The sequence below is a fragment of the Amphiprion ocellaris genome, chromosome 24, assembly GCF_022539595.1.
Source record: "Amphiprion ocellaris isolate individual 3 ecotype Okinawa chromosome 24, ASM2253959v1, whole genome shotgun sequence".
NCBI classification, from domain to species: domain Eukaryota; kingdom Metazoa; phylum Chordata; class Actinopteri; family Pomacentridae; genus Amphiprion; species Amphiprion ocellaris.
Window position 1 is genome coordinate 21,277,656 of NC_072789.1, and position 18,183 is coordinate 21,295,838.

The following is an 18,183-nucleotide window of genomic DNA, read 5'->3' on the forward strand; positions in this document are numbered from 1 at the left end:
ATTGCTCAGTCATAATGTGTCATTTGTATCTTTTGTGTGTCACAGCTGTTCTACACTGAAGGGTACATAAATGAGAATATATGACATCCGTAAGTTTTCATCACAACGTGCCATGTTGTGAATGGAATTAGAAGTAAATATATACTGTAAGCTGTCATGAACACCGTTGTGTTGTGTGTGACAGAAACCATAAAAACACAGGAGAACAGCTGGAACAATGCAACGGACAGATGATGCAGTTGTGCAAAATATTCAATCGACGTCGCTTAAACACCAGCTCCAAGGCTACGATGACTAACTTTGTTAAACGTCGGTTGCCTTGACTACTCTCTTACTTGCCTCCTGCACTCCGGTGGGAAGAACTAGAGGTGAGGAGTCGAGGAATGGAAATGAGTATGTACAAACTAGGAAATGAGAAGAATAACGACCCCACAAGGATAATAAACACCAGTTTCTTGGGGGTTAGACAACTCCTTTTGCAGAATTTGAAGTCTTTCTTGCTCCATCACAGTTTCACATTTTGAAACAAAATCACATTTCTTCTAAAAACTAATGCAATTTAGCCATATAGTATTGTAATCTTTGGTGAACAGCGTTAGTTGTGGTACCGACCACAGATTTTTGCTGTCGATACACATGTTTATCTATCAGATTTGAGGATGTGTTTTGGACACGCTGAGACATATAGAGTTGAATCTGATGGCACAAACAAGAAAGCAGAACAAAGAAATGAATGACAACGAGGCTTATATGATAAGACAGTATGACAAGGATTGCTTCAGCCCAGCTTTGTGACAGGCTGACTCATGAGTAAGCTCTGTTGCAGTTAAACCAAATTCAATTCTGTTCTACTCAATGCACCAATTACACTCAAACTGATGACATACTTTGATTAAAACATACAACAAACACTGGCTGCAGTGCTGAAATATGCTTCCACCTCAGACTTTATGATGTCCTGCACATATTGTGATCCACGACACCCCATCTGTCTGTCTGCCTGTTCACTATGGCAGCTGCCATTTACGATTTAGATCAAAAGCCCAGTTGGTCAGCGGATCGCCTGGAAATTTCCGCGGCCTAAGGTCGGGGACAAACTGTGGGCAACATCAATCCAAATTCATGAGGCTCATGGGTGACATGGGACGTCTGCAAGGTGCACTTCTCTGTTTGAGAGGCAAGGATCGCTGGCAGGTCAAGGAGATGGAAGGGTGGAAATATCAATGCAAAACAGAGATAAAATCCCTTTGACAATTCTAAATAAAGATAAGGAGAGAAAAGGACAAAGGTAGATGAAGAATATGAACAAGGGTCATGCTTTTCATGTGGGTTTTGGCAAGAAAAAGCAAAAATGTTGATTTAAGGGTTTCAAATTTCTGCATGATCGGTCCTGCCAGCAGGGAAGTTTACAGGTCTGATATAGAGGATGCAAATCAGGCAAACTCCAGAGCTTAGTGAAATTCAACAACATTTGACAACTGAAAAGTCACACAAGACGGATAATAGTGTGATCTTCAAATAAAATTATAGAAGAAAAACACCACATGGAATTAAAATGGAAAATAATTCTAACAACCACTCCAATATTCAAAATACAGTAGAATGTAACAGAAAGCCAACTCCGATGTGATACACTGAAAGACATCTTTACAGTGATGTCATCGAAGAATCAGTTCCACAAAGAACAGTTTACCAACTGGTTCCATTTTGGTAATAGGATTTGATAGTAATTGAAGCATTTTTGTCAAAAAAGCAAGTCTGATGTCAGATTTGCAGCATTTTTAGGTTCCTTCCATTTCCATACATTTAATATTTTGAGCTCAAGATACCACCGTCAGATATGGGAAACTGTAATTGGCATTTCTTGCTGTTTTTCCCCAGTGTTTTATAGACTAAACAATCAACTGACAAAATGAAAATCATCATTAATTGCAGCTATACTTTCATGCTATTGCCAGCCACCAAAATCCAATGAAGATAAAGAACCTTGAGAGCGTTGAAGAACCACATAAAGTACTTGAAGATCCATCCCCTGAATAAAGAGGCTGAGACCAGAGAGCTTTCCATTTAAAACCCATGATTTTGCGAGAGTAGCCTGAACAAATAAAGGCCCATGTCTAAATGGGCGCTTCTACTTTGCCATTCTTTTGATTAATTTGAAGCTAAACTCACCATCTCAATGTATGCCATTTAAAAAACAACCTTCATTGAGAGAGATTGTGCTTCTTGAGAGACTCAAAATCATTTATAGTGAAAAAAAAGTTGCACAGAAACTGTAGAAACTGGATAGAAATAGTATGTTTTTGTTTAAAAAAAGAGAAGGTTAAAGCAGGAGTAAAGACTGATGTTTCACGAATGAATTTAGTACAAATTGATGTTGTACTGTGTGTGTGTGTGTGTGTGTGTGTGGTGGGGGGGTGCATTGGGGTTCGTACACAGCACTGGGTCTTTAAGCCGTCTTCGGTGTGTAGCGAGCCTTTTCTACATTGCACTGGACAAGCGTTAGATTCAATTTTGCTGCCGAGTAGGAGACCGTGGAGGACCCACTTAGAACAAGGACAGCGACTGTTTGTGCCCTCTTGCCCCTGTACAAGCACACTGAGAATTTCCCACATTGGAGCTGCTCTTCGAGTCATTAATTTCATATATACTGTGTTCTAGCCCTGATGTGACTCACACACACACACACACACAAAAATTATTTGTGTCTTGGCTGAACTGTTTCTTGTGTTTCTGCTTAAAACGCTGTTCCAGGGCTGCTCATTTGAGTATTTTCTAACACTTACTTCATAATAATTGTTTTGTAGCCAACCTACATTTTATTGAAACCACATTTATTCACATCAAACACGTGTATTTACCCATAATCAGACTGCTTTTATATCATGCTCAGTCATTTTTACCATTTTTTAAAAATGTCTCTGAACAATACTGAAGACTCAAAACTCAAGAAACCTATACCAAATTATGTAGTGAAAAAAAGGTAAACATGCAAAGCTCTACCTTGGATGAAATTAGCGTTACCTTTTTAACCGTTAAATTACTCAGGATTAGTGAGGATGGTTTTTACCTTGCTGACGTTTCGACGGCATCTGCAGTTTTCCTCATGCCCCCCCCCCATTTGACTTCATGTTATTTTATTGTATTTTTTAATTTCAGTTGTGTGGAGGGAACTCACAAAAAAGGAATTCACTCAGGATAACCACTGTGTTTCTGCTGGGTATTTGACAAAGTTCTTGAATCTTCTGAGGAAGACTGCAGACGCAGTCGAAACATGTCAAGGTAAAACCATCTTTACTAATGTGACGATTAAAAAGAAATACTAACCTAATGTAACAGGCAACAAAATTAACATAATCAACCTACTTTGTACATGGATGCTTTGCCATGTGGGGACCAAAGATTAAACCACTAACTTTGGAAGTAGTGGGAAATCTGCTGTACCACTTGAGTCACTTTCTACAAATTAAACAAAGAAATAAACTAAATAAGTCATTATTCCCACACTGATGTCATCAAACCTGGACAGGAAAGTCTTTGCAGACTATCATGGGAGTTTGGGAGCAGATACATTGTCTATGTTTGAAGAGAGACGGTATTGATCACATTGTGCTTATTTTGTTGTAAGAAATTGCTGCTTTATGGTTTAAACAACAGCCTTTGTCTTTGTTGCATCAGCACGGGGACCATACAGTTTTGTCAGAAAAAGAAAGACTGCACTTTTTTTCTTAAGTATTCACTTGAAGAGGCCTCACGTGTCTCCATGCGTCAACACCAGAGGGCTGGCTGCTCCTGAAGAATTCCATCGTCATGCCTCGGTGGCCCCTTTACTGCCTTTATGTATCTGTTTGCTACCCCGAGGCGACAGGAATCGTCTGTGCTTAAGCGCTGAAGAAGAGAGGAGTCCTCGCCGCCTCAGATCCCTCCTCCCGTCTCCGTCGCTCTGCATGCGGTTACTGCCACCGTTTGTCTAAATCATCAGAGGCGAGCTTGTCCTCTGTGAAGTATTAAACACCACACTTCTTGGCCTCATCTTGTGGCGCTGCTGTTAAGTCTTACGGGTCTGACAGTCTCTTCATTCTGCAACAGCGCACACGGCCACACATTCCACCCATCTGTGCACAAGCAATCCACTGCTGAATGTACACCGGGGTTTAGTTCCCATAATGCACATATGTAATGGAGCCGACAGTTAACTGTAAACTGTATGTTTCCTTAGTTTTTTGGTATGTAACTTCTAGCTAATCCTGATGATGTAGTAGTGAGGATGAGAGGTATTTTAGGCTGGGCTTGAAATTTAAAGATGTATATGAGAAAGCCTAAGTGGCAAATTGGAGGAATGGAGTTTGAAGGAGGCAGGTGTTTACCAGACAAGATGGCATGATGAGAAATGTAATAATCCATTCAATCCAGTTTATTGAACTAGAAATTTAAAACCAAGGTTTGGCAGTCTTTAATGCTCTGATTTTGAGCACATATTTAGTTAAAAAAACACTAAAGATGGTCAATTTTAAAGATTTGAGCTCAGTAGTGAGACACTGAAACTATTATTTGCTTTCTTAATTGTAACATGCAAAAAACAACCCGAACATCCCTGTCTAATACCAATAAAATGTAAACTTATTCAAAATTGCATCACCTTAGAGTAACTGAACTGAGAAGTATGCTGCAAGCTGTTAGGTAAAATTGAACCTTTCCTTACTGAGTTGTACTGTTCTGTACCCTTTCAGGCGTTTGATTGGATTTAAGTTGGTTGACACACTTTCAGCCAAGTCATAGTTTTCACTTTTTTGTCTGAAGAAACTCTTGTGGGATTTCTTGATCATCATCATGCTGCAATATTCTTCTACTGGTAACTTTCTGTAAACTAGGAGTCATCTTGTCAGCCAGCGTCTTGGTATATTTACAGACATTCATGTGCCATGCAACTGTGTATCAATACATTCCCATCTCTGTGCTTCACTGTCAGGACTATGCACCACTAAGGTACTCACGGTGAGCTTTACACCAAGCATGCTGGATGAGGATGCTCTTTAGAAAAGTTTAAGCTTGCAAGTTTGTTCCAAAGCACAAGCAAGGGTTTTCCTCTTGAGTACCACCCACAGAAGTTGACATTATGCACCATCCTTTACACTGTCTAAGCTGTCACAGAAATTCTGATTTCTATTAATAGCCCCTGTGCCAAGTCTGAAACACTTGCCCATCTGTTTCTCAGAGCTGCATTGTACAAGAAGCACTAGAATGATCACGAGGAACAGGCTAGACCAAACTGTTAATTAATTCTAATTCTAATTCTTTCCCATGTAGAGCCACGATGGAGATAGGTCCAAAACGGTGAAAGCTCTTGTGTTCACAGCTCATTATAGAATGTACTCAGTTTAGTTTCAATGATCACAGATTTTCTACCTTTGTTGCACTGAGTTTCTACTTTTGGGCCAGAATTTTCCAATATAGTCTTTCTAAAGTTTTTTCTACTTTAATTGTTCATAGAAGGAAATAACCTACTGTTTAATTTAGGAAAAAAAATGCTGCAATTAGTGAGAAGGGATAATGGACCTTTAGAGATCATACTAGTTTAACAAATTAGGAGACATTTAGATACCTATGGTCACTGCTTATCAAGGCAAATTAATAAAGCACAAATAAAAACTATAAAAATCCGACAAAATTACAGAATTATAAGTTAAACATTTATTTAACATAAAACTTTAAATGAAATAGCTCTGACTCCGTTAACGATGCTATTTTTTTTCTTCTGGCCTGAAAATGACCTGAAACTTATAATTATACTGAATTTTCCATTACACAAATTGTTCCCAAATTGCGTTATTGGGACATTTTATTACATTTAATACCAATTATCTGGAATACAATTTGTGCAGAGTCATATTTCTTATGTAAAGCAAACAGATCGGCTACAGTCTGGACGAAGAAACAGCCAGTTCCAACATGTAGCTGGCATGCTAATTCAGCGTTGTATTCAGAGGCCCACAGGTTGCAGGTGGAGCTGTAACATTTGATTTGACTTCACTCAGGCTGCAGTGATGCCCCCCTCATCAGTCTCATGAAAGTCACCCAGTCAATCTGGGCCAAGCCACCAACTGAAGCTGATATATACTTCAGAGGTGTGGAGGATAGCCCCGACCGCTGAGGGTTATGATGTTGGGAGAGGGAATAAATGATGATGATATCAAAGGGAGGCCTGTCTTGTGTGCAGCTCTCAGCCTCCTCCTCCTCCTCCTCCGGCTCTGACTCCACTGTTCAATCCTGGCCTGTTTTCACTGACATGCTGATTAAATTCACCCTGATTTAAAATGAACTTGACCTTGGTATCACAGAGAGTCCTGCAGAAAGCTTTAGTATCCATTTTTAGGCTTTTATAAATATCTACAACTAAATGTTCAAGGATAAAGATATCATCAATAGATGACTAAATATGTTTGTCCTTGCTTTATGATCAAATGCTTGTGAAATGCATGCATGGGGCGTATATTTACAATGATACCAGGAAATGTTGAGGTAATTAGAAGGGCCCAGGAAAGATGAAGAGAAAATGTTTCATTTCGTGAATGTTGAGTAAAATAACAGCCTATATTCAAGTGGATCACTGAGCATACTAATGTCCTGGAGCCCCAATTAGACACTAACTTAACGCTAACATAGACTACAAAAAACAACATTTGTGGTTGTTTTTTTTAAAAAACCCACTATTTCCTGCAAGTAAAAAGCATTTTAATATTGGCGTAGCATTGAAAAAGCTCAAAGTGAGGAGATCAGGGTGGATGGTCCATCCATCCATCCATCCATCCATCCATCCATCCATCCATCCATCCATCCATCCTCTTTCACTTATCCATGGCAGAGGCAGCAGACAAAGCAGGCCGTTCCAGACGTCCCTCCTCTCAGCAACACTTTCTAGTTCTTCCTGGGGGATCCTGAGGCCTTCCAGGTCAGATGAGATACTACCTTGGGGTCTCCTCCCAGGCAGACATGTCTAAACGTCACGTTCGCTGCTCCTTTAGCATTGCACATCTGATTCTCCCAATGGTTCTGTCGCAAATGAAGCACTATTTTCTTCAAGCAGAATGACGCAATAAAGAAGAGGAAAGAACTGAAAAATTGGAAATTTCATGTTCCTTACAATGAAGTTGCAGCAATGCTAATTTGAGAGGCATCAAGTGATTTAAGTTCATCTAACCTAAATTAGTGGTATTAATTTGACTTTTTTCAAAATCTTAGTTTAGGTCAAATTAACTGAATTGCATGTTACATATTGAAGCAATTCATTTAAGTTGGTTGAACAATTCTCATTTTTAGTGTAACTACTGCACTTGACATGAAAGCTAGCACAGGTGTAGCAGTTTAGACTTTTTGCTACCAGTTAAGAGTCTTTTATCTGTCTTCCTTTCCCATTTTCTTCTTTTTTTTGTCTTTGTTTTTGAACAATGGGGGCCTCAGTTTGCCCCGAGGCTCCACTTTGGATGAATCGGGCCCTGCCAGGTCAGCTCCTGCCACCTGAAGGGGAGCATTTCAGTGTCCTGCTATGCACTCAAACTAAGATTTTGCACAGTGGAGCTACAGGACTTGTGGTTTCTGAAGAGCGGGGCTTGCTAGTGCCATGTTGGAGCCTCCATGCCAGAGCTGCCACAACACAGCGGCTGGTTAAGGGTGATGGAGAGAATGCGGCAATCCATTGGCTGCAGGCTTAGTAAATTTCAGTCGGTGTAGTCCAATGGCAAGCAAGGGAGAGAGAGGAAGAGAGAGAGAGAGAGAGAGAGAGAGAGAGAGACCTGGTTTCTCTATCACTAATCTTGTCCGCGCAATACACTCGCTCTATGAGAGCAATTAGATTCAGCACCGTTTCCAGTGCCTCTGCAATGACTCATTGAAACATCTTCTGTGCTGATAAAGCCGCATCTCTTTTCTCCCCCCACTGCGCACACACACACACACACACGCACACACACACACATCCACTGGCAAGCACACAACAGGACGTATAGTTGGAGCACGCACGGACTGACTGGCGCGTCTGACTTTGGATTTTGCGGAGCAGCAGGCTGGACTTTATTGTGTTTTCTCCTTATATGGTTTCGCTTGAAGTCGGGATTTTACATTAAAGAGTCAGACGGTGGAGACACGGGCTGAGGTAAGTCCCGGCTGGATGCTGAGCCTTACAGCTTTTCGCTCTCGAGAAAAGAGAAAAATCTAAATTTATAGGCGAGCGGCTGAATTTCTGTGCGTTTTTCAGGCGCTGAACCCCCTCCTCTTCCTCCTTTCCCTCCTCCTCCTCTTCATCCTTTGTGACGGCTTGTCCGGACGCCCTTCTGTCTCGCAATCCACCGAGAAATCATCCACAGACATTAACCTAAACTGAGCCATTTTGACAATCGAGGGGGGTTGGGGGTGTTGCACTTGTCGGAGGTTTCGATCTGAAAAAGCCCCGCAGCAGCAGCAGCAAGCATGAGCAGAGGAGGGTTATTCTTGCGCACTTATGTGCACTTGTGAATATTGATGCAAAAAAAAAACAAGTGCAATCACCAAAACAAGCAGTGGCGACGGTGGTTTGTCTGTGCGTAATTCAGTGTTGGAGTGCGCAAAAAGCAGGATGGTGCGTTAACCAAAGTCGGTTCCAAAGCAACAGCTCTGTTAACTTTAATGCGTCAGGGAAGCAGAAGGAGAAAGAGAGGCGAGAGGTGGTTGTCATTCAGCAGCAAAAACCTACCCCCCTCTCTCCTGAAATCCAAAAGAAAGAAAGAAAAAACACATCTGACACATGCGTTTTCCCACAACTCTTCCTGCGTGAGGTGCAGCAGCAGGCATCTTCCAGCTGCACCTCTTTGCGCGCATCTCTAATCCAAGCAGCCACAAGATGGTGGTATGGATATCTGGATGTGGGATTTTGCAAAAAAAAAAAAAAAAAAAGGGCAATAAATAAATAAAAAAGAAAAGAGAAAAAGAAAGGGGGTTGGAGGTAGTGGAGTGTTTTTTTTTTTCGTTTGTTTTTTTGTTGGTACCTTGCATGCATTTTTACAGCTACATTACAACTAATGCTCTGATTTTGCAGCTCGTCTTCTCGCTGGGTGGGTTGGACTGCAGCTCCATCACATGGCATGACCTTGTGCGCACGTATCACCTCCAAAATCGAACACCTGGAGTGGCTCGTGAGGTTTCTAGACTCTTGAAGTTGGTGCAAAAGGCCCCTCCTCACCTGAAAATAGCACATTTGTTTGTGTATTTGCATGAGGGATGGGGGTGTTTGGAAGAACAAAAGCTGCAACATCTGACAATCTGCAAGGAGATGAATTCCTAAAGAGCTAAATATCTTCTGGTGTAACGCTAAAGATGCCTTCATTTGCCGTCTTTATCAGAGAAAAAGAAAGAAAAGCAGGTGCAAATGGTCTGACTTGACTTGCTGTTGGACAGCGCTTGAGAGACAACTTCCAGGAAACAGCATGTTATTGGTTTAAAAAAAACAGCAACACAAAATGTATCATGTATGACGCTCCAATCAAACAGTTGTCCTCTACCAATCATGTTTTCCCCTCCCAGCTTGTGATTGTCCTGCAAGATTTTTGTTGCCAGCTGTCCTGTTCATCCAAACCTGATCTGGAAACATTAAAAACATCGTAATCCACTCCTGCATGTTTCCAATAACATCACAAATTCTTGATAAAAAATCATGCCAGGGGACTAATGCAGGAGATTGGTTTTCATTCTTTTGCGGGAGAATTTAATCCGTGGGTGCCTTTTAAAAAATACAGTTTTGCCTTTCTTTTATTGTTTTGATCTCATGCATGTTAATGCCGGCCCCAGTCCCTCCTGCTGATTTTTCTCAAGTGCACAAAAGGGAATTATTCAGTGGAGAAATAATAAATTGGGGCAAATGCATCATGAGAGGCATGTGTCCTTTTTGCTTCGCTGCTCTGCCTGTGTAACGTTCCACTACAAGCCTCCTGCATTAAAGTGCATCTACATGTTCAGCTGTTTGCTGATCTGTCTGAACCAAATGCATACAAACACATCATTTACAGGTAGAAGCAGCAGGAACTATGTTGTTGAAAGTGGCTTTAAGATGAGACTGGCAAGCTTTTTTAACTTTAACTGATTCGTTCAAGCAGCAACTGCAGATTTGCTTTCAGAAAATGCCTTGATGTTGTTCTTTAACTCCACTCTTCAAGGTAATTCAAGGATCTTTTAACATTGTTTTGATGGGTGGACGTGATTAAATAATGTATCAACTTAATTTTATGTGTAATTTACACTCAAATGTCTCTGTTGGTTGATTAAACTAAATTTAAGTTGTGCCAACTTGACTGAAATTAGCTTCATAACATTATTTTTTCTCTCTTTGTCTTAACATAACTGGACAATTAAAACTGAAAAAATTAAAAATACATTTAATTGAAGAAGAAATGCTAATTCCCTGAATTTAATATAGTTTGTTGGTTTACCAACCTTAAAATGATCATACTTCATTAAAATCACTTTATTCTACATCTCTCCTTTAAAAATTTGCCCAGAATAATCCAGATCACGTTAAAAAAAAAAAATAAAAAATAGAAAAACTAAAGATCCAGCTCTCTCGGTTGAACTGCAGGCTGTGTTTCCACAGAGCAGAGAGGAGTATTTGAAACAGATTGAAAATGCAGACAGTAAAAGAGCAATAACATATAGGGTTACCATTTTATTTTCCAGTATTGGTATTGCTTTTTGTTTTTAGTTTGATATTTTTTGAGCCAGGTCATGGTCTCGTGTTGTATGTTGTGAATAGTGTTACAACACATGACAGATTTATCTCATTGTGCAGACCTAACAGAAGCAGAAATTAAAGGCACCTCTTCTGGAGGTCAAAATGAACAAACATGACTGGCTTTTAGTAAAACTGCCTCCATGTTTGGACACAAACTGCTTTGGGAAACATGTTTCCGTCAAGCCTGAGTTTCTCACTCGCCGGCTCCTGCGGTTTAGTTTCCTGTTCAAACCAGCAGCTGGACCAGAGGTGAGCTTTGGCTGCTGTGACATCAGGGAAAACACCAGGTCCTGTTAGCTCCACATCCTCACATGCTGCTACAGGGAGGCAGTGTCTCCTCCGACACTCATTTTAATGCTCACAACCAAACTGGCATGTAGTCAGGTGGCTTAAAACTCCAGGGAAATGCTTCCAAGAAATGTTTTCTCACTTTATTCATGGTGAATTGTTGAAGTGTTAGAAAGCTTTTGTGGAAGATTTCATCACAGATTCAAGAATCAATCCCATTGGGCATTGGTTGGCCAACAAAAAAATAAATTTTTTGATAGAAACTATATATACACACACACACACACACACACACACACACACACACATACCGTATATATATATATATAGCAGATGACTTTAATTTGAGAAGACTGAATGCTTCTAGAAGGATGGGGATGCTGTAAGAGAGAGTATCTGCAGAGGAAATCTAAACTAATATAAGTAAAAACAAGACATTTTTGTATGGAGCCTTTTTCAACACAAACATTTGAATTTTTATTCATTTATTGCATTCAGATCTGGCTTTGTGACATCTAGTAGCAACACTTTCAAAAATCTGCTGACAGCTTATGTACTTTTTTCATGATTAGCCTGTCATTACAAAAATCGATTTATTGCATTTTCATTTTCACCCTCAAATTATGCTGCATTCCCACTAATGCACAAATCTGCATAAAAATGAGGCTTCAGCTGACAGTAATGCATCTCCAAGAGACCAAATTTGAATTAAATTGTACCCAAAACTCTACTTTTTGCACATCTGCATATCAGCACACGCTGCAATTTGCTGATGTTACCTGAATGCCTCACATGCAGGCTGTGCTAAATGCTAGCTAGGCAGCTGTGAACAGAGAAACTTCTAGTCTCCATTCAGCTTAAAAGAGTTAAAATTGATGATTAAAAATATACTTAATTGAAGAAGAAAAGATACTTCCCCCAGCTCAAGTACTTTATTGGTAGAACATAATTTAATTAGAAGTTGTCAGACAGAATATTGTGTATGTTTGTTTATTTTTTTTAGTGCAAATCGCCCGTGGATGGCGTAAGCTTTAACTCCAGGTTTGATTTGCTTTTAGTATTTGAGTGTCAGTAATGTGCACAGACTCACACATGTTGAAACGATCACGAGAATGAGGATTTTTTAAAACTTGCATTCACAAACATTAGCACATGTAACCCGTGCTTTCATAGCATATCATTTTGCAGACCAGATGAAGCCTGAGAGATGTTTTTTTTTTTTTTTTTTAACATTTAGAAGACTATATTTTAATGGGACCAGCAGGGGAAATGAATAATATTTACTTTAACCTTCTGAACGCCAAACCTGTGACATTGAACGGCGTGTTATCTTTTAAAAATCTTTCCAAATAACACCATTTATTAGAGTCAGAACTGAAAACACAGCAAAATGCCTGGATTATCAGCTTTCCAACGGTTCTTGAACTACTCACCTGTGATGCTGTGCTACATCAGGTAATTTAACCAACCTTAAAATGGTTTAATGTGCTTTTAGCATTGCAGTTTACTGATGTCCATTGGAAGCCTCACATGCAGGCTATCACAGGCAGCTGTCTACGGAGAAGCCTTGAGTCTCCACTCCACAGTTAATGCAGCTCAAACAGCAGTGAGACCAAAAATTAGCTTGAGAAAAGTGAGCTAAAGTGTTTTAAAGTCAGATTTAGATGAAACCAAGTAGACTGTTTTCTATGAGCAGAGTATTTTGAACGTCATGTAGCTCACGTTAATTCCACTGTGGGAAGCCAAAAACAACTGAACTTGCATTGCTTTTTTTTTTTTTTTTTGCAACCATATCTTCATTTTGAGTATTTTTTTCTATTCGCTGGGCACATGTGGAGCGTGCAGATCAACAAACTCAGTGTCTTGTAAATAACTTTAGAAAACATACAGTGTATCCAAGAATAAGAATATTCTATCCAATCCTGAAGCAATGTATCTGCAGCCAGAGAATCTATGCTGTCTAATTTCAGCAGCCCAATAATGCAGAAAGCGGCCTCATTTTCATAAGGTGCCATTTGCTATTAGTGCTGAATTGTAGGAGAATAACTCAACTTGGCTTCCAGTCTTTTTTCCCACTCAGCAATCGGATAACAATTGTACGTTGTTAATTATGCATCAAAGTTTCCCTCTCCAATAAACAACAACAAAAAAAATATCACGAGGTGTGCGGGGAGAAGTGAAATTTTCATGGAAGGGTTGGAAAAACAACCGAGCCAATCAGACTTGGACAGGTTTGTTGCAGGAATAAGAAGCATGTAAATCAGAGTAAGTAAGCCTCAACTGCTGAAAAGAGGTGAACATCTCTATTATCCACCTATACTGTCTTCAGTGAGCAGCTGCCCAACATCTAACATATCTGGAAGTGAACAGATGGACCCTCGTTTGACTTGAGATCGATTAAGACAAAATGTAATACGGCTGATATGAACATGATGTTTTCATGTGGAGAAAATGAAACGACGTCCGTGACATTTTATATTTAGGAGGACAGGGTGCCGCTCATGGTGTGCAATACTGCAAGATTTGGTATCGATCTGATACCAAGTAAATACAGGGCCAGTATCGCCGATATCGATACCGATACTCCAGACTACCTTTTGCAGTAGTAAATTTTTAAGATAATTTTTTTTTTTTTTTGCACAGTTGCTTTTGTAATGTTAAATACAATCTTTTAATACAGGACAGAAACTGAAACTAAAGTATCAATATCGTTGCACTGGTATCATTCAACATCAATACCAATGCTGGGATCGATATCGATATTTGTATTGATCCGCCCACCTCTAGGTGCCGCCGACGGGATCATTTTAGAATGATTGAAATGTAAATGACAGCGAGTGCCTTCGTTGACATTCATAAGACTTATCTCATATAATCATTCGGAGCGGGAACAATGTTCACAATATTCTGCCAAGGAGAGCCGAGTTCTCTGCATTCAGGCCAAGCAGCCTGAAGTGTCCTTTATGTCCTCAGTTTATCATAGAGCGCCAAACACTGTACGCTGCGTGTCAATTCATCACAGAAACATTTACAAGCGTGTAGCCTCAGTAACAATGAGCAACAATTTTATTTCATTTCGCTGTATTCACAGCTTTTACTGTTTGGTGATTTCTGTGCTGCCATGCGAGGCGCTTCCATTCTCCATATTGTAGTAAATTATAGAAGCGCACTTGTAGGAAAACAGCCAGTGATGAACAGTGTGTGGTGTGCAAAAAGGCAACACATCTGCAGTTACTTATATCAGAATCATTGAAAATATACTTCAATTTCCATAGAGTTAAAGCCATACCACCCTAATATAGCTAACATATATGAAGCTATTTAATAAATTAGCAGCCATATAATTCTCTCCTGTGTTCATGGAACCTTTGTGATATTAATATGAACTCAAAGTTAATGTAGTTTTTCTTATTAATATGCAAATATGCATAATGTAATCAGCACAAAGAGCTGAAGCTGAGGGTAAAAATATGAAGATTTATTAGGTTCTATTGTTGGGTTCCTGTGTTCAGTAACCCATGGCCATAATAACACTGAATGGACACATTAGTAATATAGAGTTACTGAAGGCGGAAGACCAGAAATTTGCAGTTTTAGGATGTTTATAAACAGGAAGTAGTTTAAATTCTGCTATTAAAGGATAAATAAGGTGTTCTTCTGTCAACAAATGCCACAAAAAGACCAAATTCAACAACATATTAGTGCGTCACAACTTTCTAACAAGGCCAACGAAACCCATTCTTTATTAACGAGGACATAAATATATAAAACAATTAGATTGTATTTCTTTTTCATTTTGGAAAGGCTTAACTGGAGCTGGACACTGTACATTTCAACAAAGGTTGCCCAAACGGGAGCAAATGCTGCATTTGTTGAGGACTATTTTCAATGGAAGAGTAATCGTCACTTGCAAAAACCGAAAAATCAAAGTGTTTTATGGGCTTATGCCAATATTTCTCACAGTATTTCTGGCAGGGATCAAACTGCCCCCAACCCTCAGGGGTCCTAAAGGCTCCAAAGGCCACCATGCAATTAATTTGTAGTGTTTAATTAATTAAAAATATGTTTCTGAATGCTGTATGCACCACTAAACATTCTAACATTTGAACTGAAATGACACTGACCTGAAGGCAAAGACCTTTGCTACTTTACTATATGCAGTGCTGTGCTTGTATGGTGCATTTATCTACATTAAGTTGTGCTACAGAATTAGATATGAAATGAATAGAATCAAATTACTGGCTTACTATGATTATGAGTTTTTTCTGTGTGGCTGCAGTAGACGGAGTACCTCAGGAACCAATCTTTGATTCTTCGTGAATCTTTGTCTTTTCTTAATTTAAAAAGCATCCCTTATTTTTTGTCTTTATGCAGATGATTCCAAAGTGGACTTTTTACTCTGCCAAGGAACGTGGCAGAGTTATGTGACTATCAGCGTACGTTTGTCCGTCTGTTTGTCTATTAGCTACTCAAAAATGGATTTGGATGACATTTTCAGGGAAAGTCAAAAATGACACAAGGTCCAAGTGATTACATTTTGGCGGTGATAGTCCAGATCCATGGATTTGTTAAAGATTCCTGCATCATTGCGAGATAGTGGCATGGCGTCACTGTAACTATGACAACAAGTGAACACTATGTTAGGTGCCTGCTGACGATCACATAATTGCAATCCTACTACAAATCGACAGCTGCGAACTTATCGGGTCTTATCCATCAGAAATTATACAAGGAAAAATGGATTAAATTGTGGGGGTGTTTTCGAGTCTCATCAATTCCTGCCACTCGCTACATATTTAGGTTACCCAATTCGATATCTGTACGTAACGTAAACACACATAACACTTGCCTGTGCTCAGCGCAAGGTCAAAACTGTTTGCGGCAACGGTGTTTTATTGTGCATTCTTCCCCATCCAGTCAGCAGCTTGAAAACAGAAGCCGTCCCGAGCAGCATGTCCTGAGTGGCAAGCTCACCGTTGAACTGAATGAACAGGTTTTGTAGGTGAATTAAATCTGCACGGCTTGTTGTTGGAGTATGAGGTCCACTCACCACATCTGTTAGAGTTTGTTCAAATAAATTAAACCTTTGCTTGGTTGTGGGCTGCACAGTGGCTTGGTGGTTAGCACTTTTGCTTTGCAGCTAAAAGATCCCCGGTTCGTGTCCCGGCCTTCATGGAGTTTGCGTGTTCTCCCTGCGCATGCCTGGGTTTTCTTCGGGTACTCTGGTTTCCTCCCACAGTCCAAAAACATGCTCAGGTTAATTGGTGATTCTAAATTGTCCTCTGGTGTCAATGTGAGTGTGAGTGTTTATCACAGGGCTACATATACAGGTAGACTGGTCACCTGTCCAGGGTGTCCCCTGCTGTCACCCTAAGTCAGCTGGAATAGACTCCAGTCCCCCGTTACCCTAATGAGGATTAAAGCGGTATATAGATAATGGATGGATGGATAAATGGATGGCTTGGTTGTGTTGTCCAGTGCAACATCATGACTCAGAGGAGGAAGATTATTGTTGGTAGATGACATTTGTAGACGAGATAAGTAGATAATATAACCAGACTCTTTCCTGCAAATAATTTGATCAATAAGCTCTTATGCAACCAGGAACCCAAAGATTTTTTTAAAAAAATCAGTTTCAATGAAGGGTCAGAAAGCTCTTATTTTTTGTGTTTATTTAAAGTTTTAAGAAAATAGAAACACATCTAATCATCATCATATGTATTACATATCATATGTGAGAAATTTGACATTTTCGGCAATTTAATGATCAAAACAACGTTTGTTTCTGAGACTAAGACAGACACTTGTATAGCATTGGGAACATTTGGAATATTTGATTAGGTTTAGTATTTTTTTTCAAACGGAAACCTGATCAATATATCAAGAGACAATGTGTGAGAGCTAAGAAGATGTCTTTGTGAAAACTGATGAGAAAAACACAATTACTAGCGGGTAAACCATTGAAACATCAAAGGAATTTTCATGAGAGCACTTTGCATGCATGAATATAAATAAAACACATATAAATCTATGACTTTTCTATCCTTATAGCAATTACATTGCTTCTAAGTTGAACAGGAGGGTGTTGAAGTTCAGATTTACTATACTAGAAATGACTTTTTAAAAATGTTCATTAGAGGAAACACTCTACAGTCCAGCTTCATAATAATGTAACTAATGTAATGTGTGATGCAGTTTATGATAATTTGACATTTTAGTCAGGTTTACTCATTTCTGTTGTATATCTCAAGGTGATATTTCAATATTAAATGCTGCTGTATCATATTTGGTCCACATGTTTTTAGCACATTTTGACGATAATGTAAGAAGTCAAACATTAATTCATCGTAAGTTGCTCCGATAAGCCAAATACCAGCATTTCAATGCTTCAAGAGGGAACTATTTCACCAGAAGACGTATTAGATTGTACACAACAGGTTTTTTTTTCTGTTGTCTCAGAAACTGTAAAATATGATACAATTAGATGGTCAATTTCATCATGTTTATGTGCATTTTTTTGCACAGAATACAGCAAAATTGGACCCTACTCCTCAAAACACTGCTCTATGGTGCAACTAGTGGTTAGAAATTCTGCAAAGTAGCTTATATAGGTGACTACTGCCTTGTAATATAAGGTTTTAATGACATATATGGTCTTTTATTACTTCGCCAAGGAACGTGGTGGAGTTATGTGACAATCGGCATTGGCTTGTCTGTTTGTCTGATAGCAGCATTACTCAAAATTGGACTAGCAGATTTGGATGAAATTTTCAGGAAAGCCCAGAATTGACACAAGGACTAAGTCATTTTGACAGTGATGCGGTTTATAGTGTGGATCCACGGATTTGGTAAAGATTTCTGTATCATTGCGAGATCGTGGCACGGTGTCACTGTAACTATGACAACAAGTGAACACTACATCAGCTGCCTGCTTACGATCACATGATTGCAAGCCTACTACAAATTGACTGCTGCTGACTTATCGGGTCTTATCCATTGGAAATGATACAAGGAACAATTGATTCAATTGTGGGGGTGTTTCTGAGTCCCATCAATTTCCGTCGCCCGCTACATATTTAGGTAACGTGATTCGGTATCTGTACATAATGTACACATGCATAACACACGCCATATTCTATGTT

General features: G+C 39.4%; 1 protein-coding gene across 2 annotated transcripts in view; it reads left to right on the top strand.

The window, feature by feature from the left end:
* The first annotated feature begins 7,804 nt into the window (after positions 1–7,804).
* nlgn4xa (neuroligin 4 X-linked a) overlaps positions 7,805–18,183 on the top strand; it is a 111,549-nt gene continuing 101,170 nt past the window's right edge. The window contains exon 1 of one of the 2 annotated variants that reach the window (XM_055008511.1): positions 7,805–8,149. The gene's annotated coding sequence lies outside the window, so the exon portion shown is untranslated. The remainder of the gene's footprint in view (positions 8,150–18,183) is intronic. The other variant, XM_055008512.1, reaches the window with a different exon arrangement.